The 26,529-nt window shown below is 45.2% G+C and overlaps 2 long non-coding RNA genes across 3 annotated transcripts in view; one reads left to right on the top strand and one right to left on the bottom strand.

The window, feature by feature from the left end:
• Positions 1-5,306: 5,306 nt before the first annotated feature.
• LOC310668019 lies at positions 5,307-15,313 on the bottom strand. Its single transcript, XR_014506549.1, has 3 exons — positions 15,068-15,313; positions 14,288-14,718; positions 5,307-6,184 (listed from the first exon to the last, which is right to left on the bottom strand). It is a non-coding gene; the product is annotated as an uncharacterized lncRNA (long non-coding RNA).
• Positions 15,314-15,477: 164 nt separating this feature from the next.
• LOC310667913 overlaps positions 15,478-26,529 on the top strand; it is a 32,487-nt gene continuing 21,435 nt past the window's right edge. The window contains exons 1-2 of one of the 2 annotated variants that reach the window (XR_014506406.1): positions 15,478-15,623; positions 24,389-24,553. This is a non-coding gene — a long non-coding RNA (uncharacterized lncRNA). The remainder of the gene's footprint in view (positions 15,624-24,388; positions 24,554-26,529) is intronic. The other variant, XR_014506405.1, reaches the window with a different exon arrangement.

Raw genomic sequence — 26,529 nt, 5'->3', positions numbered from 1 at the left:
ATGAAAAATTGAATCCGCTGTCAGGTTTGTTTGTGTGTGTGCGTGTGTGGAGGGTTGCCAACTTTATTCCTGGCAGGACTTTTGTGCCTTTTAACAACCGTGTGACATCCAACCATATCTGCAAGAGCCTCGCTTGCTGAATTTTCACTTGTGTTGCAGCTGTCTCTCACAAACAACATAGCATCACTTCCGTGGGGCATTCTATCCCAAATTAGGCAGGAACGTCACCGGACTGAGAGCAGCCTATTTGCCACTTGAAGTGGTTGCAAAGGATCTTGTTAAATTTTATTTTGCAACGCCTCCTGACCCTCTAAACCACCTTGTCTTTACAATGAAGCACACCCATCCCCGAGAGCTCTGAAAATTCACCCTTGAAAAGGCATCTCTGTAAAGAAAAAGAGTATGCATTGATTTCACCCATGTCAATGTAAAGACCTATTTCCGCTGAGTTGTTGCTTTTTGTTCGTTTCTTCAAGGGAAGGAAGAAGAGACCACACATCAGCATCCTCAAGGCTAGAGGTCTCCTCCTTAAGAATCTGAGAGCAGGAGGAGAGTCCCCCTTGACGGGACAAGAGGTCCATCGCGTCTGTTTTCAACAGTCGCCAGCCAAATGAAAAATGGGCTTGCCATAGGTTTCCATAGTACAAATTATGCAGGAGTCAAGTGGGCTTGTTGTTGTTGTTTAGTCGTTCAGTCATGTCCGACTCTTCATGACCCCATGGACCAGAGCACGCCAGGCACTCCTGTCTTCCACTGCCACCCGCAGTTTGGTCAGACTCATGTTTGTAGCTTCGAGAACACTGTCTAACCATCTCGTCCTCTGTCGTCCCCTTCTCCTTGTGCCCTCCATCTTTCCCAACATCAGGGTCTTTTCCAGGGAGTCTTCTCTTCTCATGAGGTGGCCAAAGTCTTGGAGCCTCAGCTTCACAATCTGTCCTTCCAGTGAGCACTCAGGGCTGATTTCCTTAAGAATGGATGCGTTTGATCTTCTTGCAGTCCATGGGACTCTCAAGAGTCTCCTCCAGCACCATAATTCAAAAGCGTCAATTCTTTGGCGATCAGCCTTCTTAATGGTCCAGCTCTCACTTCCATATATTCAAGTGGGCTATCTAGCACTAAAAACCAATTTTCCAACAAGGCTCCCCAAGCCAGTTTCTTTTCTGCTTTCATCTCCATCCTCCTCCCCCTCAAAAGTCATGCAACATTTCTATAAAACATTCCAGCTGTTGAAATTTTTTTTTGGCCTTCATGTTTTGGAAAGCACCCACCACGATGAAGTAGAAGAGCCTCTGTATGTTCTCCACCACTGTGCTAAATTATAACGGAGGCTAGAATGATCCACCATAAATATATAAACAAAAAAACAAACAACAACAAGAAAAACTCAACACGCATTCTCCAACAGATTTCATGGTGTGGGTGCTTCCCCATGCAGGGGTCAATATGGCAAATGGATCATTAAGAAATTGGAAACAATTTGGTGCCCGCCCTTTAATTTATCCATTTTCCCCTGGAAAAGGAAATCTGATTAAATGGGGTGGAGGTGGGGAGCGAAAGTGATGATATTTTGATAACCAGTAACATTGTAAAGGTTTTGGGGGAAAGGACATTCGCATTAAGCATTAGCACAACATACATTGTGAAGTAGTAGTAGCAATAATAATTAATAATATTAATAATATTATTATTTATACCCCACCCATCTGGCTAGTTTGCTCCAGCCTAAAACACCTGCACCTGTTCTGCAGGATGGAAGCCACCCTTGCTGAAAATAATTATAATAATTATAATAGCAGGCAGGTGGGTCACGTGGAAATTCGCCACACGCAATGGTAAAAGTAGCCTGAGGAATCACTGAATCAATTGGTGGTATTGCTACAGATTGGGGCTGTGTCCTGCGAATCACCTGAGTAAGGAAAAAAGCAATACCAGGCTGGGCGTGCCATGCCAAGAGTGCATTGGAGGTGAGGTTCAAGCTAACACATGAAATAACTATTCGCACATACATGCCTTGAATAGGCTAACATGTGAAATACCCACATTTGCACATACTGTACATGCCCCGAATAGACAAGTTTGCTTTTCAACTCTGCAGAAATAATCCATTAAAAGAGAAACAGGGATTTTGTACATCCCTGATCTGAACTTTGATCACAGGGAGAGTGATTGGCATGTACAAAGTCCCAGGTTGAGTACAATGGATAATAGACAGCAGAGGAGACCCAAGAAGGTCTTTGCCTGAGACCTCAAAGAATCAACATCAAAGCCAAGCAAAGCCAAGGGTGTTCTGGTCCAGGAGGACCATTGTTTTGACTCAACACAAATGAGCTCCTAATAACAGGCAGGAGGAATCAGCATTCCCAGCTTGGATCTGTGGACATCAGCCCACCAATCCAATATCATAGAGAAAGTTAACAGAGCAGGGCACCCAGCTAGTGTTGACAACTGCCTAAAAGTAAAAAGGTAAAGGACTCCTGGATGGTTAAGTCCAGTCAAACACGACTATGGGGTTGCGGCGCTCATCTCGCTTTCAGGCTGAGGGAGCTGGCGTTTGTCCACAGACAGCTTTTTGGGTCATGTGGCCAGCATGACTAAACCGCTTCTGGCACAACGGGACACCGTGACAGAAACCAGAGCGCATGGAAACGCCGTTTACCTTCCCGCCAGAGTGGTACCTATTTATCTACTTGCACTGGTGTGCTTTCAAACTGCTAGGTTGGCAGGAGCTGGGACAGAGCAACAGGAGTTCACTCCATCGCAGGGATTCGACCCGCCGACCTTCTGATCGGCAAGCCCAAGAGGCTCAGTGGTTTATACCACAGCGCCACCCGTGTCCCGACTAACAAACAGTTAGTGGCATGTAGTTAGTAGACTAGGGGAATTAGGCTAGTCCCCTAAATGTTCCTGGTAAATTAATACTCTAATTAATACTCTAAAACCTGGTGCCTCCTTCCTAAGCTTGGGAAGTTTCTGCCTGGCTTAGGGAGGACGGCGTGATGCTCATCCGTGCAACCACGGGGACGTCACATGTGTGATGTCACCCCCTCATTCGCCCTCACAAGCTGGCACCTCTGGCCCTAACTGTTTCCCTACAAAAGATTTCACCGCATGCCACTGCAAACAGTTGAGCCTAAGAGCCTCTGTGGCAATAACTTGTTGTATAAACGATTGGTGCATGGTCTAGTTATCCCTCGCTTGGACTACTACAATCCACTTTATGTGGGGCTACCTTTGTTTTGTTTTTTTAATAATAATTTTTATTAAGTTTTCCATTTAACAATCCAATCATATCACATTAATTATACCAATACATATTATATAGTCTGAATATTTTGCCAAATTTTAAACTTTGTTGGGGGTTCCCATGTTTCGAGCTCAGTGAGGGTCCAATCATTTCATATTTCTGCTGCTTTTGATGTTCACAAAACCCATCTTCCAGTTTTCTTGTTGTTATCATTTTTCTTCTTAATAACCTCTGAGTTGTTTCTGCAGGCGAGTTAAACCAAACATTGTTATATTTCTGTGTGAATTTTGTAAGCCTCCCCTTAAATCACCACACGCTGATCCAACAGTCCTGCTCGAGCGGCAGGCACCATTTTAGTCTGTTCCGATGTAATAAAGTCTAAGCGTCTGCTCGTTAATTTTCCCAGACCAGTTGCACCATAAATGAGTCTTTCCAGGGGAGGGTTTGCCAACTCAAACACACAATCCAAACAAAGCAATGGCTCACCTCCCCCTCTGACTATCAATCTCGCAACTTAGTCTGTCTCATAATGGCGGATCCCGATTAAGGACTGCGTCACCGGAGAGCCTTTCATTTTCTTCCATATCTTCCAAAAAGCAAAGCCTTTAATTAATATTTTTGTTTCCACACAATCTATTCCACACAGTTGTTTTCCAATCTCACTTGCTATCAGTCATGTGATGGTTCTTCTAGGGGAGGGGTTGTTAGGCAGTATCGTAAATAAAAGAAGAAGGAGCTTCCCCCCCTTTCCGTTCCGTTTCAACATACCGACATAGCTGTAATTCTTGGAGGTAATCTTCTGTTCAGTTCATTCCTGTCACTTTTAATTTCTCAGTGGCTGGCTTAATTAGCAGTTAATATACCCTTTCATTCGCTCGAAACATGTGCATTTACTTTTTATATCCAGTCGTTCATCTTAAGTAATGCAACTCTCAGAAGTAGCGTCAGGGAGATCCAGAGCTCACTCGAGGGCTTTCCGTCCAGTGCCCCCATCCCCCCCTTCTTTCGAACTCGGGGGTGATTTATGGGCAACCGCAGATGAAGCTGCATCTTCCCATCCCCTGGGAAGAATTTGGGGGGCTGATGTACTCTCATAATCAGCCATGTGGGGCTACCTTTGAAGGTGACTTGGAAACTGCAATTAATCCAGAATGCAGCACCTAGACTGGTGACTGGGAGTGGCTGCTGAAACCATATAACACCTGTCCTGAAAGATCTTCATTGGCTGCCAGTACATTTCCAAGCACAAGTCATAGTGTTGGTGCTGACCTTTAAAGCCCTAAACAGCCTTGGTCCAGGATACCTGAAGGAGCGTCTTCACCCCCATCATCCAGCCCGGACACGGAGCTCCAGCGCCGAGGGCCTTCTGGCAGTTCCCTCACTGCCAGAAGTGAGGTTACAGGGAACCAAGCAGAGGGCCTTCTTGCTGGTGGCGCCTGCCCTGTGGAACACCCTCCCAGCAGATGTCAAGGCAATAAACAACTATTTTACTTTTAAAAGACAACTGAAGACAGCCCTGTTTAGGGAAGTTTTTAATGTCTGATGCTGTATTGTTTTTAATGTTTGGTTGGAAGCCGCCCAGAGTGGCTGGGGAAACCCAGCCAGATGGGTGGGGTATAAATAAAGGTAAAGGTAAAGGTAAGGGTACCCCTGCCCGTAAGGGCCAGTCTTGACAGACTCTAGGGTTGTGCGCCCATCTCACTCAAAGAGGCCGGGTCACATGGCCAGCGTGACAAGCTGCATCTGGCGAGCCAGCGCAGCACACGGAACGCCGTTTACCTTCCTGCTAGTAAGCGGTCCCTATTTATCTACTTGCACCCTGGTGTGCTTTCGAACTGCTAGGTCGGCAGGCGCTGGGACCGAGCGACGGGAGCGCACCCCGCCGCGGGGATTCGAACCGCGACCTTTCGATCGGCAAGTCCTAGGCGCTGAGGCTTTTACCCACAGCGCCACCCGGGTCCCACCCAGGGTATAAATAATAAATTATTATTATTATTATTATTATTATTATTATTATTACTGTGTGTCTTTTATTCAGCGACACATCAAACGGCGCATTGGATGAGCTTCCTGCAATAATCTTCTTCATGCAAACGGCTGGTGCTCATCAAGATAAGGAAACAATTTCCCTCTTTATTCAGCGGCAGAAGTCCCATATAAAATTCTAAAGATGGGAATGGAACAATCAGGAAGGCTGCGGCAGCCCTTGCAAGCCCCCCACCCTCCGTCTATCAGTGCAAGGTTTCACAACATGGTTTTATTGTACCCCCTCCAGTGAGCAAAATTGCTACTCTATCACCACAAATGAAATTCAAAGAGAATCTGTGGGTCTCTCAGGCAAAACATCTGAGGGATTTTGACGGCAGGCTAGGAGGCTTTGATGAGACCTTGCAAAATTTTCTTTGGATGTGGGCGAGTTCTGTACATCACTTGGTTGCCGATGGATTTTGGCTGACACAAAGTAGAGTTGGAGGTTCCTCCTTGGACGGGACTGAGGAATTTTCAGGAAAGCCGAAATAGCTTGAATAACAGTGGGGCATGTCCTTAGCTCAGAGGTTTCCTGGCCGGTTTCACACATTATGAAGAAGTGTTGAAAACAGAAGCACCAATAGCGCTTCCTCCTCTTATTCTGTTTTGAAACATGCTACCACTTGAAGGAATAACTTTTTCTTCCAACGCCTATGATGAGAAGTGTCAATTTCCTCTGCCTCTGAATCTTGAGGAAGACAGTTTTGATTCCATCTGCACTATACTGTCACACAGCCTGATCTTGGAGCAGTGAGAAGTTCCGGCATTTGCCCAAAGTTTGGTTCCCTTGGAATGAAGCTCAGGAGAGACTGCGCTGTCTTTTGGATATATTGTTTTAGTTACACATCTATGCATCTTGGACATAGGTTGGAGTGGCTCACAAAATGAACACCTCCCCGTGGAGCTGGGACACTGAGGAGAGAGAAGAACAGAACTTAAAAAAAAATAAAAATGTTTAGGATGACAAGCAGCTTCTGGGTTTCTAATAAAGGTTTTAAATGTCACCTGAATTAGAAATCAAGATAACAAACTTTTTATAAACGGTAAATTGTAAACAGATGAAAACACTGGCAGGATAATAACCTGCAGTTAAGACGCCCCCATGTATAAGACGCTCCCTATTTTGGGGGACTCAGGTTTAAGATGCCCCCTAATTTTTGACATTATTTTTTAGGGGAAAAACCTAGTCTTATAAACAGATAAATACAGTATCTATTTAAAGAAGATAAACAAATGAGTAAATTAAGTGAATTTGGATATGTAGAAGATATTAAAAATAAATTTAAGGAACCGCAGAAAGAGGGGGAAAGAAGTTGAGTTTTAAAATGATTCGAAATGATTGTAAAATCAGCGAAATGTATGTATCTGAAAAGTATAATTTTTTTTTGGTCACCTGGTTTTTGTCAATTGTAACGAACTGATTATTTGTTTATTTACAATATTCACTGCCCACTCTTTTTGTTCTGTGAACTGCCCTGAGAACTCCGGGTATAGGGTGGTATATTATTATTATTATTATTATTATTATTATTATTATTATTATTGCATCTCCATTAGTTACATCTTTGGATCCATCACGGAGCAAGTTTGTCTCTGGGTCTCCAGCTTCCAGTCTGCTTCCAGCTCAGCTAACACACACAGACACACAGCTCTGGGTTTTGTTTTTCTACCTTGTACCTAGGTGTGTGTGTGGGAATGCCCACTCATTTGCTCCATGGCACAGATACGTTTTGTGAAGAGGAGGAGGAGGAGGAGGAGGAGGAGGAGGAGGAGTTTGGATTTGATATCCCGAAAGGAGTCTCAAAGTGGCTAACATTCTCCTTTCCCTTCCTCCCCCACAACAAACACCCTGTGAGGTGAGTGAGGCTGAGAGACTTCAGAGAACTGACTAGCCCAAGGTCACCCAGCAGCTGCATGTGAAGGAGCGGGGAAGCGAACCCGGTTCACCAGATTACGAGTCTACTGCTCTTAATCACTACACCACACTGGAGAGAGGAAGGTACAGTTGTACCTTGGATCCTGAACACCCTGGAACTCAGATGTTTTGGCTCCCAAACACCACAAACCCGGAAGTGACTGTTCCAGTCTGCAAACATTCTTTTGGAACCCGAACAACTGACAGGGCGTCCACAGCTTCTGATTGGCTGCAGGAGCTTCCTGCAGCCAATCAGAAGCTGCAATTTGGTTTCCAAACGTTTTGGAAGTAGAGTGGACTTCCGGAACGGATTCCGTTCAACTTCCAAGGTATGACTGTATATGTTTACTAAACAACAAGAACAACAACTTGGGCTTAGTGTTTTGCGTGAACTAGGATGGCATTTTGCTTCTTTGCTGCAAGATGAAACTTCTGTCCATTCTAGTTACAAAGAGAGACGACCAGAGCAGAGGAAAAAACAACTGAGAAAAATCTGGACAGGCTTCTGGTAGCTAATGGGTGGAACTCATTTGTGGGCCTCACCCATTCCATCTTGCTGAGACTATGTATCAGGCTACTTACGAGCGAGATAGGAAGTAAGATAAACATCCTTTCCTCTTGAGAAACAGACTTAAGCAGCAGAAATGCGGAATAATGCTGAATGCCTTACAATCTGCCCTGTGTTCCGCTTCTGTTACAGTGGTATTACAATTCTATTTGTGTATTTGAAAATAGGATACTCAGCTTTATTCATAAGTTTCTGGAAGGCTGACAAAAACATACAATCAGTCAGCACCAAACTCCCCATCTAGCAATGCTACTATTATAAACAAGTAAAAAAAACAACCAACTTATGAAGTCCATCACTGAAATGCAAGACTGTTAAAAGTCTGCAGAGAAAGGAAAGTTCTTTTACCTCATTGCCTGAGATTTACATTTAGGCAAGCGTTGAGATGTATGGTTTGCAGTAAGATCAGAGAATGATCATGTCTAATTTGACCTAACTGTTTAGTGAATCTGTTATGGCAATAATAACAGAGACAAAGTCTTGGTTTTCATTTCATTCGTTCAGGCAGAAGCTTCAACAGGCATTGAATCTGGCACCATATTTATGTTGTGAAATTGCACTAGCCACAGCCATCCAGCATACAAATCCTGGCACCCAGTTGGTGTCTGTCATATCTGTTGAAAGAAGAGTGCGGCTCATTACAATGGAGGGAACTGTGGTTTGAAGGAGAGTGAAATTAATTGGTCTGCCAATGGAAAGCAAACACTGTCACCTTTCAAATGGGCATCATTTTTCCCTGCCAGTGTGCAGTAGCCGAGCAAATCAATTTTGCACTACCTTGCAGGAAAGTCAAAAGTTCAAACAGCGTGCCATTGTTTTGGAGAAAAAGGTCTGTTTTACATTTTCATAAAACAGCATAAAACGCGCAGGTGCCAAGACCAAGTTGTTCAGTTTTCTCTTGATATTGCAGCCAACAACTACAATGGGTAAAGTGATATATTATAGCTTTTTTTAATAGCACTTTTTAAAAAAGCACCGTTCATTTGTTTTCTTTTTAATGATTTCACATCTCTTGCTCTTCCTCACCCTCCTGCCATTATCTGGTCCTTATGTGCACTTTAAGGTGTGTGGTTTTTTTATATATAGAATTGGTGCTCCTCATGGTCCCCTCCCCCTCCACCACACACATGATGTCATTGGTATAAAAAAAAAGCCAGCTCATATTTTCCTCCCATTTCATTGGGATTCGGTAAAAGGTAAAGGAAAAGGGACCCCTGACCATTAAGTCCAGTCGTGACCAACTCTAGGCCAAGGGAGCCGGCGTTTGTCTGCAGACAGCTTCCAGGTCATGTGGCCAGCATGACTAAGCCTCTTCTGGCGAACCAGAGCAGCGCACGGAAATGCCGTTTACCTTCCCGCCGGAGCGGTCCTTATTTATCTGATTGCACTTTGACGTGCCTTCGAACTGCTAGGTTGGCAGGAGCAGGGACTGAGCAATGGGAGCTCACCCCGTCACGGGGATTTGAACCGCCGACCTTCTGATCGGCAAGTCCTAGGCTCTGTGGTTTAACCCACAGCGCCACCCGCGTCCCTGGGATTCGGTAGGTCTGGGCAAAATCTGAGTTTTAAAAGAAAACAAACCTGTTGCCAGTGACTTACGTGCAGTAGTGAAACAACCCAGTTGTGATATTAGGAGCCTTCCCATTATACCAAGTTCAATTAGGTTTACCTTCCAAGTATGTGGGCATACGATTGAGCCGAGTGGCTTGTACCCTTGGCAATGAATCCACTGTTGCCCTATCTATTGAGTATTGCAGGTATTAAAACTGTGCAGTTTGAAGTGACTGGAAGCATGAGAACTGACTCCTTTTGGAAAGAAATCATTGTCTGGACCCCTGAAAATATTATGGAAGCTTTTAATTGCAGATCTCTTTGAAACCAAACAGAAACATCAAATGAAACATCCAAAAATATGCTTACAATATCTTGTGCTGTCCAGCACGAGCTCAACATCTTAGAAAATAGGAAATAATCCAAACAGACCTATAAGCAAAGCTCTCTCTCTCTCTCTCTCTAACAGCACCCATTTCTCCTGGAGCTGTTTTCCTTGAGAGCTTTGTTTACATCTTCATGCCACACTGTCTTGAGACAAAAGACCCAAAGGCAACTCACTTCAAAATACCTTTGCAGCCCTCTATAAGGAAGTTTTTTTTTTTATATGTTGGAAGCTGCCCAGAGTGATAGGGCAACCCAGTCAGAAGGGAAGACTATAAATAATATCATCCTCCTCATCATTTTCATTATTGAATAGGACATCCCTATTTTCATTGGAGAAATGTTGGAGGGTTTGATGTTTTATCGTGTTTTTAATACAGTCATACCTTGGGTTACAGATGCTTCAGGTTGTGTGTTTTTGGGTTGCACACTGCACCAAACCCGGAAGTACCGGAATGGGTTACTTCCTGGTTTCGGCGCACGCGCATGCGCAGAACTGCTAAATCGTGCTTTGCGCATGCGCAGAAGCGCGAATTGCGACCCGCGGATGCGCAGACATGGTGCTGTGGGTTGCGAACGCTGTGGGTTGTGAACGTGCCTCCCGCATGGATCATGTTCGCAATCCGAGCGTCCGCTGCATGCTGTTAAATATTCTGAGCCGCCCAGAGTGGCTGAGGAAACCCTGCCAGGTGGGTGGGGTATAAGTATTTTATTTTATTTTATTTGCTGGTCCAGGGCTTGCAAGGCCTCACCTGATGCAGATGTTATGGAGAAAAACAGCTGGGTGTCATCAGCATACAGGTGACACCTCACCCCAAATCTCCTAATGGTGTGATTTAACCACCAACCTTCTTCCCAGGAAACTCTGAGAACAGGGTTCTCCTACCACCTTAACAAATGACAGTTCTCAGGATTTTGGGGGGAGGCCATGACTGCTCAAAGTGGTATGTGCAGATGTGGCTGCAGCCCCAAGTCTCTTAGGCTTTAGGTCTCTTGGCATCTCCCAATGTTTGTGTTTACATCTCTTGTTTGTGATGAGTCCTTAAAGTTGAACAGAGGCATCTCGGCTGCACGGAAACCTCCCATGTGAAAGGAATGGCGATTGTTCTCCAGTGCAGATTAAGCAATAGAGAGATGAGACCACAAAACAGACCTTGCTGCCTGACGTCAGAAGCCGCAATAGTCATTTCTGTACGGCTACAATTTCCATCCAAGTAAAGGGCAGCCAAGAGTATTTAAACATCTAAGACATAAATAATACTCATTTGCAGTATTGGAGGAAGTGTTTGTACGGAGAGGCAACCCTTAAAATAAAGCATGAGCCATGGATTTTAGCTATGTTAAGAGAGTCGATGCAAACATAATTACAGAGTACATGAACAACTTCCAGAAGTCAGTAGGTGGCTTCCTTTAAACTTGCTCTCCGTTTTCTTTTTCTGAGCCCCTTCCTCCTGCCGGTTGGCAATTTCCTTTTCTGTTTATGTATCTGTTCCTTTCCAGATTGGTTTCTCTCATCCACTCGCAAACGTGGGCTTTTTAAAAACAACAACAACTGTGCCTGGCATCATCCCATGCCTTTTCCTTCTTGGTCTGAGCTCAAGATATGTGTCTTCTTCCTCTTGGCTCTGTGAAGTTATATCGAGAACTGGCTCCCATTTGCTCGACTCCCTTTGTTCGGTGTCCCCTTCCTTAATTCCCCCCTCCCCATCCTTCAAATGAAAAGATTCCCTATCATGCTCTTGTCTCCTAGGGTTGCATTGCTTTGAAGTGAATGAATCAACCACAGAGACAAATGGATTAAGCCTCTAATGTCTTGGCATGGCAGTGGATTCCAGCAGCTGCCGCTGGATTCCATGGGCACCGCCTTCCCTAAGGTAGTGGAGCCAGCAGTGTCCATTGCAGCCGCCTTCAAAAGATGCACAATTTGTCCATTCAAGTCAGTTTCTTAGCAACAGCATCACCCTACGTCTCATTGCAGTCTTTACTTATTCGCAACCCAGTTCCCAGTGTTCCCCTCCCCACCTTTGCTCCTTGCACAAGATTGTTTCAGCGGATGTACAAAGAAATATTCCTCAGCTAGTTCTCACAGATCCATAAAAATCAAATCAAATCAAATCAAATCAAGGTCTGTTAGATGGACAAAGGTCGGTCTGTCTATCTATCTATCTATCTATCTATCTATCTATCTATCTATCTATCGTCTATCTATCGTCTATCTATCATCTATCTATCTATCTATCTATCTATCTATCTATCTATCTATCTATAACACACACACACACACACACACACACACACACTTTTACATATTATACAGTTTTTTTTTACTTCCATCAATCACATCTGAAAATTTTCCATTCTATTCACTTAATATACATTTCTTAGTTTCACTATTACATCTAAATCTCATAACTCATATCTCTATTCTTTCTCTACTTTGCAATGTTTCATATATTTCTCCTTTCAAAACTTCTTGTTGTCCTACTAGCGTAATTTGTTGATTACAGTTGCTCTTCAAATAGTTCGTATATTTCTTCCAATCTTCTGTAAATCTCTGGTCCCGCAGGTTTCGAATCCTTCCCGTCATTTTATCTAATTCTGCATAGTCCATTAATTTTGTCTGCCATTCCTCTTTTGTCGGAATTTCTTCTTGCTTCCATTTCCGGGCTAACAATACTCTTGCCAGACCAAAGGTCCATCTAAGCCCACCATTTGAGAGCAGCATGTGCCTAGATGAGGGATGGTTAATCTGTGACCCTCCAGGTGTTGCAGAGCTATCGTGCCCTCCAACATTTCTCTGGTGAAAATAGGGACATCCGTGATGATGATGATGATGATGATGATGATAATAATAATAATAATAATAATAATAATAACCCACCCATCGGATTGGATTGCCCCAGCCACTCTGGGTAGTTTCTAACAAATCTAAAAATGAAATAACACATCAAACATTTAAAAACTTCCCTATACCGTGGAACCTTGGTTCTCGAATGGCTTAGTTGACAAACAAATTGTCTCCCGAATGCCGAAAACCCAGAAGCAAGTGTTCAGGTTTTCAAACATTTTTTGGAAGCCAAGCATCCAATGCAGCTGTTGGTTATTGTTTCCAGGGTGCCTGCACCAATCAGGAGCTGCGCCTTGGTTTTTGAATGTTTCGGAAGTCGAATGTCCAGGACTGCCTTCAGATGTTTTCTAAAGGTTGTATAGTTATTCATCTCCTTTGTTTGAGGGTTGCATAATTCTATGCCTTCCAACATTTGGGCGTTCCTATCAGATATCAAGGAAATAAACAACTATGTGACTTTTAGAAGACATTTGAAGGCAACCCTGTATGGGGAAACTTTTAATGTCTAATGTTTTACCATTTTTATGTGCTGTAAACCGCCCAGAGTGGCTGGGGAAACCTAGCCAGATGTACAGAGTATAAATATTACTACTACTACTACTACTACTCTGGTGAAAATAGGAATGTCCTAAGGAAAAGCGGGACACACCGGGATCCAATCAGAAACTGGGGTAGCTTTTGTAAATCCAGGACTATACCTGTAAAATAGGGACACTTGGAAGGCCTGAACTATGACTCCGATCGGTCCCTGAAAGCATGGCCAATGATTAGGACGGATGGATGGGAGTTGTAGTTCAGCAACATCTGGAGGTACTTCTGAAAAGCTCAGGGCTTAAAGGCAGTGCTTCTCCTCCACCCCTTGTCTTCCAGCAACAGATGTTCCGAGGTCTATAGTCTCTGAACATGAGGTTTCACTGAGTCACCACGACAAATGCCTTGAGGATGAGGCTATAGCTCAGTGGTGGAGAACATGCCTCCATGCATTAGGTACCCTGGCACCAGGAAAGTTCAGCCTAGGACATTGTTAAGTCGGGGTGATGAGGAACGTCTGATGGACTATATTGTATTTTAATATTTTGTTGGAAGCCACCCAGAATGGCTGGGGAATCCCAGCCAGATGGGCTGAGTATAAATAAATCATCATCATCATCATCATCTGGTCTATAGGCTACACCAGCCATCCCCTATATAATTAATGTTTTGGTATCATAAACATCTCCCCCTACATTTCCCAAAAAACATTGTGCAGCATATAGGTTTCATGGCGTAAGATGCCTTTTAATTGTTCCACGGGCCAAGTGCTCTCTTTGCAAAAATGTTTTCAAATAATACGTTTTCAATGTGTGCAGGTAAATTAGAATCAGCATCTTATAATATAATAATATAAGAAGCCTTACTTCAGGTGCCTTTTCTATACAATGGTACCTCGGGTTAAGTACTTAATTCATTCCGGAGGTCCGTACTTAACCTAAAACTGTTCTTAACCTGAAGCACCACTTTAGCTAATGGGGCCTCCTGCTGCCGCCGCGCCGCCGGAGCCCGATTTCTTTTCTTATCCTGAAGCAAAGTTCTTAACCTGAAGCACTATTTCTAGGTTAGCGGAGTCTGTAACCTGAAGTGTATGTAACCTGAAGCGTATGTAACCCGAGGTACCACTGTATTTCAGATTATAGCCATCGATTTCCTCTGATCCGATGGCTTCCCTAAAACCAGTGCCTTCCCCAGAGAAAAACAGGTGCCGGAACTCACCAAGAAGTTGTTACAGTAAGTCGCCAGATGACTCGGGGTGACCCTGAACAGATGCCAGTTTGACAACAGCCACATTCAGCACCCGTGGAGGTACTAAAAACTATGCCAAGTGATCTCCCTAGTTGTTTTGGGGGTTGCCCTTGTTTTTGGTGCAGGTCAAATAAACACACCCCTAACCCCCTCATTCTCTTAGATTCAGGCAGATGACTAGGGCAGATCAGAAGCTTCAAGGCTGCCCCTGCTACATGGGAGACAGATTGAAGAAAAGAAAATACGAATCGGCCCTGCCTTGTAGCTTGACCAGTCGTGGCCAGGGGCAGCTGGGAGCTAGGTGGAGTCAAGACACAGAGTGGGGGGCACCGGCCTACAATGGCGCCCACCTGAGAGGTGCTGGAATTGTGCTCTGGCTGAAAAAAAGCATTGCCTACCACCTAGTGAGGACGTGGGTGGCGCTGTGGGTTAAACCACAGAGCCTAGGACTTGCCGATCAGAAGGTTGGCAGTTCAAATCCCCATGACGGGGTGAGCTCCCGTTGCTCGGTCCCTGCTCCTGCCAGCCTAGCAGTTTGAAAGCACATCAAAGTGCAAGTAGATAAATAGGTACCACTCCGGTGGGAAGGGAAACGGCGTTTCCGTGCGCTGCTCTGGTTCGCCAGAAGTGGCTTAGTCATGGTGGCCACATGACCCGGAAGCTGTACCGGGTCAGCCAATAAAGCGAGATGAGTGCCGCAACCCCAGAGTTGGCCACGACTGGACCTAATGGTCAGGGGTCCTTTACCACCTAGTGAAGGAAATTAGTGGGATTACAAAGTTACATGGACATTCAGTTGTTGGTGCTTTGAATGCACGTGTCCTTCTCTTTATAGAGTAAGTATTTGTCACCTGGGAGCAGAAACTTCCCCAATCTCCCCACTGCTTTGTCATGTCAGGTGCATGACATGAACACGTGTGAGTGAATTTTCAATGCTCTAAAGAAGAGAATGTCAGAAATCATGGCAGGCTCTGCGGTGGGGCGGTAGTCAAAATAGCTCCCCTTCTCTTGATTGGCTGGTCATGGTGTCAATCTGGGCTTCCAAGGGTGGGGATTGGCCAAGATCCAATAGTGGGTTTGTCCCTCCCTCGGCATCTGAGACCAGTTCTGTCTGTTAAACTGGGAAATTCAAAGAGAGCTTCCTCTTTGTCCAAAGAACGCTCAGATGCGGATGTTCTAACATCCGTTGATTTCTTGCTTTCCTATGTGTCTTTGTTCTGAGAGAGAGAGAGAGAGCGAGAGAGCGCATATGTGTATCTCTGCCTTTGGAAATGGGGATGACTCAAAGACCCATTTCTGCAACCTGGTAAGCTGAGGGTGCTTTTAGACAAACAGCATCATGGGTCAGGTAGTGTAGGAAGCTTGTATGGTTATACTGGTACCTTATATATATATATAAAAGTATCAAATTTCCTTAAAGAAATACAAATTATTTTTTAAATTGTCTTCTATGCCATTCCCTCTCAGTCTGCCCATGACTTCTTTAGCAAATATGCTACTGATTGGACAATGCATGAAACTCAGGGCTCTTTCAAGTTATTTTATAAAGACACATATCTCTAAATGTGTTTTTTAGTCAGAAAACTGCTGTGTGCTGAGGTTCAAGCCTTGCAGCCAATCTCACATTTTAATTCCCAAAGGACATTACAGAAATATCCCTTTGCAGATGGTGGGTCAGTGATGAGGCTTGCCTGACTTCCTGAGGAACCAAGTCCCATAAGTGGATAGACCTATATATTTTAATTTTATGATATGCTGGCCATGCTGAGCAGCTTCCAACACATATAAAAGCATAATAAAATGTCAAGAATTAAAAACTTCCCTATACAGGGCTGCCTTCATACGTCTTCTAAGAATTTGTAATTATTTATCTCCTTGTGTCGTTATTTATCCCCTTGGCATTTATGCCCCTTGGTATCTGAAGAGAGGGTCTTCCACAGAGAGGGGGCCACTACAGAGAAGGCCCTCTGCCTGGTTCCCTGTAACTTCACTTCTTGCAGTGAGGGAACTGCCAGAAGACCCTTGGAGGAGGACCTCAATGTGTCCAGGCTGAATGATGGGGCTGGAGATGCTCCTTCAGGTATACAGGGTCAATGCCGTTTAGGGCTTCAAAGGTCAGCACCAACACTTTGAATTATGCTTGGAAACATACTGGGAGCCTATGTACTGTAGATCCTTTAGGGCCAGTGTTATATGGTCCTGGCTTTCAGTGCTTAGTAAAGTCCCTTCTGGTGGTGTGCCCATCCCAGCTGTGTAACTCTGCCCCAGCTCCTGCCAACCTAGCAGTTTGAAAGCACACCAGTGCAAGTAGATAAATAGGTACCGCTGCGGTGGGAAGGTAAATGGCGTTTCCGTGCGCTCTGGTTTCCGTCACGGAGTCCTGTTGCGCCAGAAGCGATTTAGTCATGGTGGCCACATGCTGGCCACCGGAAAGCTGTCTGTGGAAAAGCGCCAGCTCCCTGGGCCTGAAAGCGAGATGAGCGCCGCAACCCCATAGTCGCCTTTCACTGGACTTAACCCTCCAGGGGTCCTTTACCTTTTACCTATTTCATGACTGAGAGAACTGCAATGATGACCCACTGAGCGTTGTTACTGACATTCAATGCACAGCTCCCCTGCTAGCGTATCGTCAGAAGGGAAGTATATTCAAGACAGCACAGAAATGGCTGCTGCTTAGCTAAGCGCAGTGTCTTCTGGCAAAGCATGTTCTCCTTCATGGAGAGCACGTGTTGCGGTGGGGGCCGACAAGATACTCCAAAGTTGTGGGGTGGGCTATTTGATCATTGGCCACTGTTGTGATTGGGCTTCCCTTGTTGTTGTGATGAAGTTAATGTTGCCATTATGTGATTGACAGCCAGAAATGTTAAAGCTCCCTGCACGAAGCGTAGAGCTTCCTCTTTTCACTCCGTGCATCGGATTGGCCGTCCCCCCCCCCCATATTTAAGGTTGTTCGCATTGACCTTGCTATGCCTGTCATGGGGTCATCTGCTCTTGGGGCAGGGGCCTGGTAGGAATTTTGTCCATCTGGCTGATTGGCTGGGGCCATTTGGTTATCGCCTACTGCGTAGCAAATTGTCACAACTTGTAAGGCTGCGGTTAGGCATTGGTTTATGGTTTGGTTGGTGGAGGGGCATGAGTGGCTGTGCCTGCCCCTCAGACTCTGCTGCTGCAGGGTATTCCATTAAAGGAATACAGGGGCTCAACATTGCTTTTGTCCAAACCCTGTCAAGGGGCTAGGGCCACACAAGAGCCCCTGGTTGCATTTGGGGAGGGCTGAGGGCAGGTTCCCTGCTCAGTCGCTATCCCAAGTGTATTCCCCTTTTCTGACTTTTGCAGGCTTGCAAAATGTCAGTCTGTCCCCACTGGGGTCAGATAGTCGCAATCAATGCCTAAGCAACCACTCACATTTTTTGTATTTTAATAAAGTTGTGGCCAAAGTTATGCCAAAAACCTTAAACAAAAATTCTGTGTGATGTGTGAGTTATTTGGGGTGTCTTGGGGACCTCGACATGCAAATGGCTTCCAGGTCTGGCGGAGTTTTGCACCGGAAAACTACTGTGCTCCTTCCAGCCAACCCATTCATGCAGAGGGGGGCGGAAGGAGGAAAACAAGCTGCATTCTGCAAAGATCCCACAGTGACTTCTGTGGTACTCTAGGTCTTGGGGGTGGGATGTCAGTCAGCTTCATTATCAGATTGTTGTCATGTGGCCTGCTTTTCCACAAATGCGAAGGTAGCGCAGAATGTCATGCCCAGTTAGGGTCATGAGAGGACACCCCTTATCTGTACCCCCAGCTGCGTCGGCACTGGCTTCCTATATAGTCTTCTGAGAGGAATTTGAGTGGCTGGGTTTCACAGGCTCTTTCGAGGGATGAGTAAAGGCATCTCCAGCTGTATCTCTGCTGTCAGTGCCTTGTCGGTCTTGCAGCGGCCGTGGGGAAAACCTCCCCTCCCCCTGGAAGTCTGCTACTGAGCACTGGGCCTAGAGAACGAAAATGAAGCAGCAAAGATACTGTAAATGGCTCCTTGCTCTCTCTCTCTGTCTCTCTCTCTCTGTATTCCTTTTCCACTAAGTGGGAACGTACAAGGATGAAATACTGCTGCATAGAGGAACCATGCGATCCTCAGACTAAACACAGCGGTCTGCCTCTCTTAATGGATTTGCCGGCTTTGTTTAAAGAACTTGAAAGCTCATTTGTTGCTGTAACCTAACCCCTCCACTTTTCATTTCCCTCTCTAAGTTTGGCAGAGGGAACTGGGTCCTCGAGGCTCTCCTCAATGCTGGAGAGAACAACCCATAGCCCTGCTATTGGCAGGTTGTGGTGTAAGTGGTTCAGAGCGGTGGACTTGTAATCTGGTGAACTGGGTTCGCTTCCCCGCTCCTCCACATGTAGCTGCTGGGTGACCTTGGGCCAGTCACACTTCTCTGAAGTCTCTAAGCCCCACTCACCTCACAAAGTGTTTGTTGTGGGGGAGGAAGGGAAAGGAGAATGTTAGCCGCTTTGAGACTCCTTCGGGTAGTGATAAAGCGGGATATCAAATCCAAACTCCTCCTCCTCCTCCTCCTCCTCCTCCTCTTCTTCTTCTTCTTCTTCTTCTCCCGTCCCCAGGACCTTCTCTGACACAGGTCTTAGCCAACTCTGCCTCCATAGCAGATTGGAGATCCAGTGTTAGCACAAGGAAACAAGGATCCAAAGGGCCAGAGGCAGATGGCAGGGTCCAAGGCAGTCCTTCCATACCAGGTTGGCAAGGTAAAGAAAGCAGATCCATCTTTGTAGCTATGGTTTTCCCAGTAGTGATGTATGAAAGTGAGAGCTGGACCATAAAGAAGGCTGATCGCAGAAGAATTGATGCTTTTGAATTATGGTGCTGGAGGAAACTCCCATGGACTGCAAGAAGATCAAAACTATCCATTCTGAAGGAAATCAGCCCTGAGTGCTCACTGGAAGGACAGATCCTGAAGCTGAGGCTCCAATACTTTGGCCACCTCTTGAGAAGAGAAGACTCCCTGGAAAAGACCCTGACAGTGGGAAAGATGGAGGGCACAAGGAGAAGGGGACGGCAGAGGACGAGATGGTTGGACAGTGTTCTTGAAGCTACCAGCATGAGTTTGACCAAACTGCAGGATGCAGTGGAAGACGGGAGTGCCTGGTGTGCTCTGGTCCATGGGGTCACGAAGAGTCGGACACCACTAAACAACAACAAAGACATTGTGTGTCTAATTGACTTGTGGAAGCAGTTCTGCCTGTACTTCTGAGGGAGCGTCGGCTAACTTGATTGACTAATTAAGAAAATTTATCCTATACCCATTGGATGCTTTTGCATCACCGGGCGATTTAAGAACGACTGAAAACAAAATAAAACAGTCTAAGAGATTCTTGTACCATGGAAGGAGTGGCTTCTATAACAATTGGAGGAAATGTGCTCTGACAAAATAATTCTGGAGATCAATCAAGACTCAAATGTCATATTGCGGTGTAAAGTACCATTCAACCCATTGTGTCTCCCTCCCCCCACGTTAAACTAGGTGAGATTGCATAATTTCTGGACTCGTTGAGTTTCAGTAAAAGACATGTGGCATTTAAATGTCTCTTCATTTCTGCATGGCGGCTTAAAATAATATTTGAGTAGGCTGAAAGCCTAGGGAGAAATGAGTAGCTTAGGCTGTTAGTCTTCACTGAGGCTTGGTATTTGTCTATTTTGTTTGCCAACAGGTATTCTGATATTGCTTATTCTGTTAAAAGGGATTTTCTTTTGTGCATTGAACCCTCCTCCCTCCTTCCACCTCCAGTAATATATACATATATACATATATATATATATATATATATATATATATAATAAAAAAAAACTTTTTATTGAGTTTTTCACAAAGAGAAATAAAACAATCTTTTACAGTCATCCTTTTATGTCATCTTATTTACACTGCGTATATTCATGCCCAGACTTCCTTCCCTGCTTCGGTTTTCTCAATATATATCTTCTCTTGTAGATTTTATTCACTCTCTATACACATCACAGGGTTTATATTAACCCTGCTATAGTTTTTAAACTTCTACAGTTAATTCTTATGTATGCAACAAATTTACCCCACTCTTCTTCAAACTTTGTCCCTTTTTGGTCTCGAATTTTATAAGTCATTTTAGTTAATTCTGTATACTCCCAAAAAAATTGTGTGTGTGTGTGTGTGTGTGTGTGTGTGTGTGTATATATATATATATATATATATATATATATATATGATGATAGATGAAACGCCTGCTTTTGGGACGTGCCTGAGTGGATTCATTCCAGACACCTTGAGACGGATCTGACCAATAATCCCACTCTAGAATTATGAGAAATTGGTTGGTTCAAAAGGATAGTTATCTCTCTTTAGGCTTCTATTTCACTCGGGTGACCTGATGCACTGTAGATTACCTGCTTCTGAAAAGCTCCGGCAGACTGTAAATAAGATTTTGGCGAGTGCTCTCGGGCATCTCGGTTTTCACAGAACACAGGCCCCCTTTCGAGAAATAGCTGCCCTTCAAGTGACTGCAGTTTGGCCTCATTTGGTTAGGGGGTAAAAAAAAAGAAAGAGCCACATGTTCACTTCTCCGGAGTGAGTGGTAAAGATATTCCAGAGGCAGCTGTTACAGGCATAGTTCTTGGGGGAAGGAAAAAAATAATATTGGCGACAGATGATCTTTTTTCCTCAAAGAAGTGCACTGCATTTATAAATATAGAAACTTAGAAATTGAGCATGAGGAAGCAGGCAAGCGCTGCTAATCTGTAAAGTAGCCTTAATGCCTGCCAGACTAAATGTCCCACTTTTCCTTAAGATGTCCCTGTTTTCATCAGAGAAATGTTGGAGCCTACGGAGTTATGCAAGCCAAGGAGATAAGTAACTACACAGCCTTTAGAAGACATCTGAAGGCAGCCCTGTCTAGGGAAGTTTTTTAATGTTTGATGTACAGTGGTACCTCAGGTTAAGTACTTAATTTGTTCCGGAGGTCCGTACTTAACCTGAAACTGTTCTTAACCTGAAGCACCACTTTAGCTAATGGGGGCCTCCTGCTGCTGCCGCTCCGCCGTAGCACGATTTCTGTTCTCCTCCTGAAGCAAAGTTCTTAACCTGAAGCACTATTTCTGGGTTAGTGGAGTCTGTAACCTGAAGCGTATGTAACCTGAAGTGTATGTAACCCGAGGTATCACTGTATTATTATTATTATTATTATTATTATTATTATTATTATTATTATTTGGAAGTCTCCCAGAGTGGCTGGGGCAACCCAGTCAGATGGGAGGGGTAATAATAATAATAATAATAATAATAATAGAATAGGATGTCCCTATTTTCTTCAAAGAAATGTTGGAGGCTATAATCTTGTATGATATATATATAACATGTTAAAAGTATCTTTAGAGCACAAAGAATCCTGGGAACTGTAGTTTGTTCAGAGTGCTGGGAATTTTTGCTCTGTGAAGGGTGAGCTACAGTTCCCAGGATTATTTTTTTGGGGGGTCTGGGGGTTCTTGAAATGTTTGGTGTGTATACAGAGGTCCATTGAGGATCTGAACTGGGCCTAAGTGAGTTCTTTTCGCCCCCAAAAGCCACTGGTTTTCTTTACAGCCATGCTTGCGACCAAAACATTCAGAATTCAGCACCAGGTCTGTTTGCAATTTCATTTCAAGCCAAAATGGCAGGCTTTGAGGCAGAGGTGGAGCGAACAATGGAGGAGGACGTTGGGAAGAAACGCAGAAAAATATGAAAAGGCAGAAGAATAAATACATTTAAGATCTCTGCGCCCAAAGAAGCGAAAAGTTTTCCATACACATTTTCGCGAAGTAACGTAGGATCTGGCTTTGCAGCTGGCCTGTATTTAAACGATTAAGGAAAAAGCCGCTGATTAACCTCTCTTGGCTCAGAAGCTGACATACAAGCATATTTGTTACTTGTTTGAAAATGATCTAAAGTCCTGGCTCCGTGCAGAAGAAGCGCTACGGGGCGTGAGGCTAAGTTGGGGTCATGTGGAGTTACTGTTCCTCTTAGGACCGTAAGCAAAAACCGTGGCTGTGCATTCATCAGCGGAGAACGCTACTTGAGAGGGTTAGTCCAGGGGAAACCAGCCAATCTCTTAATGGAGTTGTGAGGGAAAGAAAAGGAGATACACTTTTTTATGTAGATATTGATTTGCTAAAAGCAAGAGATACCAGGTCCCTCCTCTGAATGCATAAAAACCACCTATATTTCCAGACCCTCCAAGGATCCCTGTTTTCCAGAGACAGTCCCGGATTTACAGAAGCCGTCCAGGTCTCTGATTTGATCCCAGAATGTCCTGCTTATCCTTAAAGGTAAAGGTACCCCTGCCCGTACGGGCCAGTCTTGACAGACTCTAGGGTTGTGCGCCCATCTCACTCAAAGAGGCCGGGGGCCAGCGCTGTCCGAAGACACTTCCGGGTCACGTGGCCAGCGTGACATCGCTGCTCTGGCGAGCCAGAGCCGCACACGGAAACGCCGTTTACCTTCCCGCTAGTAAGCGGTCCCTATTTATCTACTTGCACCCGGGAGTGCTTTCGAACTGCTAGGTTGGCAGGCGCTGGGACCGAACAACGGGAGCGCACCCCGCCGCGGGGATTCGAACCGGGGATTTCGATCGGCAAGCCCTAGGCGCTGAGGCTTTAGCCCACAGCGCCACCCACGTCCCCTGCTTATCCTTAGGACATTCCTATTTTCATTGGAAACGCTGGAGGTTATGAAGTTATGCGACCCCTGAGCCAAGGAGATAAGTAACTACCGTGGTAACTCGGGTTAAGTACTTAATTCATTCCAGAGGTCTGTTCTTAACCTGAAACTGTTCTTAACCTGAAGCACCACTTTAGCTAATGGGGCCTCCCGCTGCCGCTGCACCGCTGGAGCACGATTTCTGTTCTCATCCTGAAGCAAAGTTCTTAACCTGAAGCACTATTTCTGGGTTAGCGGAGTCTGTAACCTGAAGCGTACGTAACCTGAGGTACCACTGTATACAGCCTTTAGAAGACATCCCCTGCAAAGGGGAAGTTTTTGATGTTTAATGTTTATGGTGTTTTCGTATCTGTTGGAAGCCGCACAACAACAGCAACAATTTCCCAACAAGTTGTTGTTGTTGTTTAGGATACCCCTATATTCACTTCAGGGATGTGGGTGGCGCTGTGGGTTAAAGTACAGAGCCTAGGACTTGCTGATCAGAAGGTCGGTGGTTCGAATCCCCGCGATAGGATGAGCTCCCATTGTTCAGTCCCAGCTCCTGCCAACCTAGCAGTTCAAAAGCATGTCAAAGTGCAAGTAGATAAATAGGTACCACTCCAGCGGGAAGGTAAACGGCATTTCCGTGCGCTGCTCTGGTACGCCAGAAGCGGCTTAGTTATGCTGGCCACATGACCCGGAAGCTGTACGCTGGCTCCCTCGGCCAATAAAGCGAGATGAGCGCCACAACCCCAGAGTTGGCCACGACTGGACCTAATGGTTAGGGGTCCCTTTACCTTTTTATATTCACTTCATTATTATTTAAGATGCCCCTCTTTCTCCCCCTCTCAGTGGGAGAAGGATCCTGGTCCCTATACGTTGATACCTTGGTTGTCGAACGGCTTGGCTCCTGAACAAATTAGCTCCTGAATGCCGCAAACCCGGGCGTCCAAGTGTTCCAGTTTGTGAACATTTTTCGGAAGCTGAATGTCCGATGCTGCTTCCGATTGAGGGCAGGAAGCTCCTGCAGGCAATTGGAAGCTGTGCTTTGGTTTTCAAACCGTTTCGGGAGTTGAATGGACTCCTGGAATGGATTAAGTTAGACAACCAAGGTCCCACTGTATCGTTCTCCCGGTGGCTGGGTATCACATGAGAGGCACCCCAGTTTTTGAACGGCAAACAGCTGAAAGGGAGAGAATTGGACACCTTCATCTCCTTGCTGTTGTGTCAGTCAAATTTGCAGCTTCCTTGCAAATTCAGGGGTGGGGGGAAGCTGTGAAGAGGCTGATAATGTAGCTCCTTGTAGCTCCTCTAGCCCGGCTCCTAGTTCCTGTTATAGTTATAGTTGTACTTATAGTTATTTCCTCAGGAGGTTAATAAAGGAACAACTCCCCCTGGCCTAAAAAGGTGATGATGCACATGGAGCCAAATGATTTGCTGCCTGTCTGAAATGCAGCAGCTGTCCAAAGCTGATTGACTCATCCTTCTCCAGCAGGTGCAGTCGCAGCTGGTAGAAATGGCAAGATATTCTTGGGTAAGGAAGCTCAGACACGTTGGAATAGGCTGTTCTTTCTTCCTCTGTGGGATATGCAGTGATCCAAGAATTTGTGCCTATTGAACAATTCTGTTCAAAATGATGTAGCATCAGGGAGGACTCCCCCCCCCCCCCGGGTCAAATACACTTTGGAAGCAATTGGAAAGGACCTTTTGAAAATGAGCTAGCAAGGCTTTTTCTTGTCTCTTTTGAACAGTTCATTGCTATACCCAGCTCTACCTCTCTTTCAAATCAGAACCAGTGAAGGCGGTGACGGTCCTGTGTGAGTGTCTGGAGACGGTTGGAGGATGGATGGCAGCAAACAGATTGAGATTGAATCCTGACAAGACAGAAGTACTGTTTCTGGGGGACAGGAGGCGGGCAGGTGTGGAGGATTCCCTGGTCCCGAATGGGGTAACTGTGCCCCTGAAGGACCAGGTGCGCAGCCTGGGAGTCATTTTGGACTCACAGCTGTCCATGGAGGCACAGGTTAAATCTGTGTCCAGGGCAGCTGTGTACCAGCTCCATCTGGTACGTAGGCTGAGACCCTACCTGCCCACGGACTGCCTCACCAGAGTGGTGCATGCTCTGGTTATCTCCCGCTTGGACTACTGCAATGCGCTCTACATGGGGCTACCTTTGAAGGTGACCCGGAAACTACAACTAATCCAGAATGCAGCAGCCAGACTGGTGACTGGGAGCAGCCGCCAAGGCCATATAACACCGGTCTTGAAAGACCTACATTGGCTCCCAGTACGTTTCCGAGCACAATTCAAAGTGTTGGTGCTGACCTTTAAAGCCCTAAACGGCCTCGGTCCAGTATACCTGAAGGAGCGTCTCCACCCCCATCGTTCTACCCGGACACTGAGGTCCAGCACCAAGAGCCTTCTGGCAGTTCCCTCACTGCGAGAAGCCAAGTTACAGGGAACCAGGCAGAGGGCCTTCTCAGTAGTGGCGCCCTCCCTGTGGAACGCCCTCCCACCAGATGTCAAAGAGAACAACAACTACCAGACTTTTAGAAGACATCTGAAGGCAGCCCTGTTTAGGGAAGCTTTTAATGTTTGATGTATCACAGTAGTTTAATATTATTTTGGAAGCCACCCAGAGTGGCTGGGGAAACCCTGCCAGATGGGCGGGGTATAAATAATAAATTATTATTATTATTATTATTATTATTATTATTATTATTATTATGCATGTTTATTTGGACAAGAAACCCTCTGTGGGTACATACTAGTAAGTAATAATAATAATAATAATAATAATAATAATAATAATTTATTTATACCCCGCGCTTCTGGCTGAGTCTCCCCAGCCACTCTGGGCGGCTTCCAATCAAGTATTAAAACATGCAGAGGGTTAAAGCCTTAAATGTACTGTGTTTTCCACTTCCAGGAAAAGAATTCCCAGCACTTTGGAAACTTTCCAGCTCTCCTCTCACCTGAGTATTTCAGACAGCTGTAGTAGGGACCCCCAATTCTCTGGGAAGATAATTCACTGTTTCTTGACTTTTAAAAACCATTCCCCTTCTTCGCCCAATCCCAGCCCCCAAACACAACCCTTTCCCCCCGTTATTCCCCCAAAGCCCAGCCGTAGCCATCTGTTTGGCAAATGAATGCACCTGAAAGGATATTACATAAGCACCTAGTTAGTTGCTAATCCTAGATTTTAAATTTCTTTTACAAGTGTCTTAAAATTACAAATTGTGCTTAAATAGGATTAGACCAGGGAGGGGTGGGGGTGGGGAAATGAAGGAATACAGTTCTTTCCAAACACACTGTCATTGTATATTCATGAATGTAGCCCAAGTCATTGCATTTTTTTAAACTTTTAAGTCCGGTTGATTCAATATCTTGGTGGATGAGTTACCCCAAGAGATGGACATTCGGGGAGTGCAACCCTGAATCTCTCCTTCTTGGTGTTGCATACCATCAACCATGGTATCCTTCTGGACCATCTCACAGGAGCATAAGAAG

Source organism: Podarcis tiliguerta (genome assembly GCF_965153285.1).
Source record: "Podarcis tiliguerta genome assembly, chromosome: 17".
NCBI classification, from domain to species: Eukaryota; Metazoa; Chordata; class Lepidosauria; order Squamata; family Lacertidae; genus Podarcis; species Podarcis tiliguerta.
The sequence above is the reverse complement of the archived record's forward strand: the minus strand, read 5'-3'. Positions and strand labels throughout refer to the sequence as shown.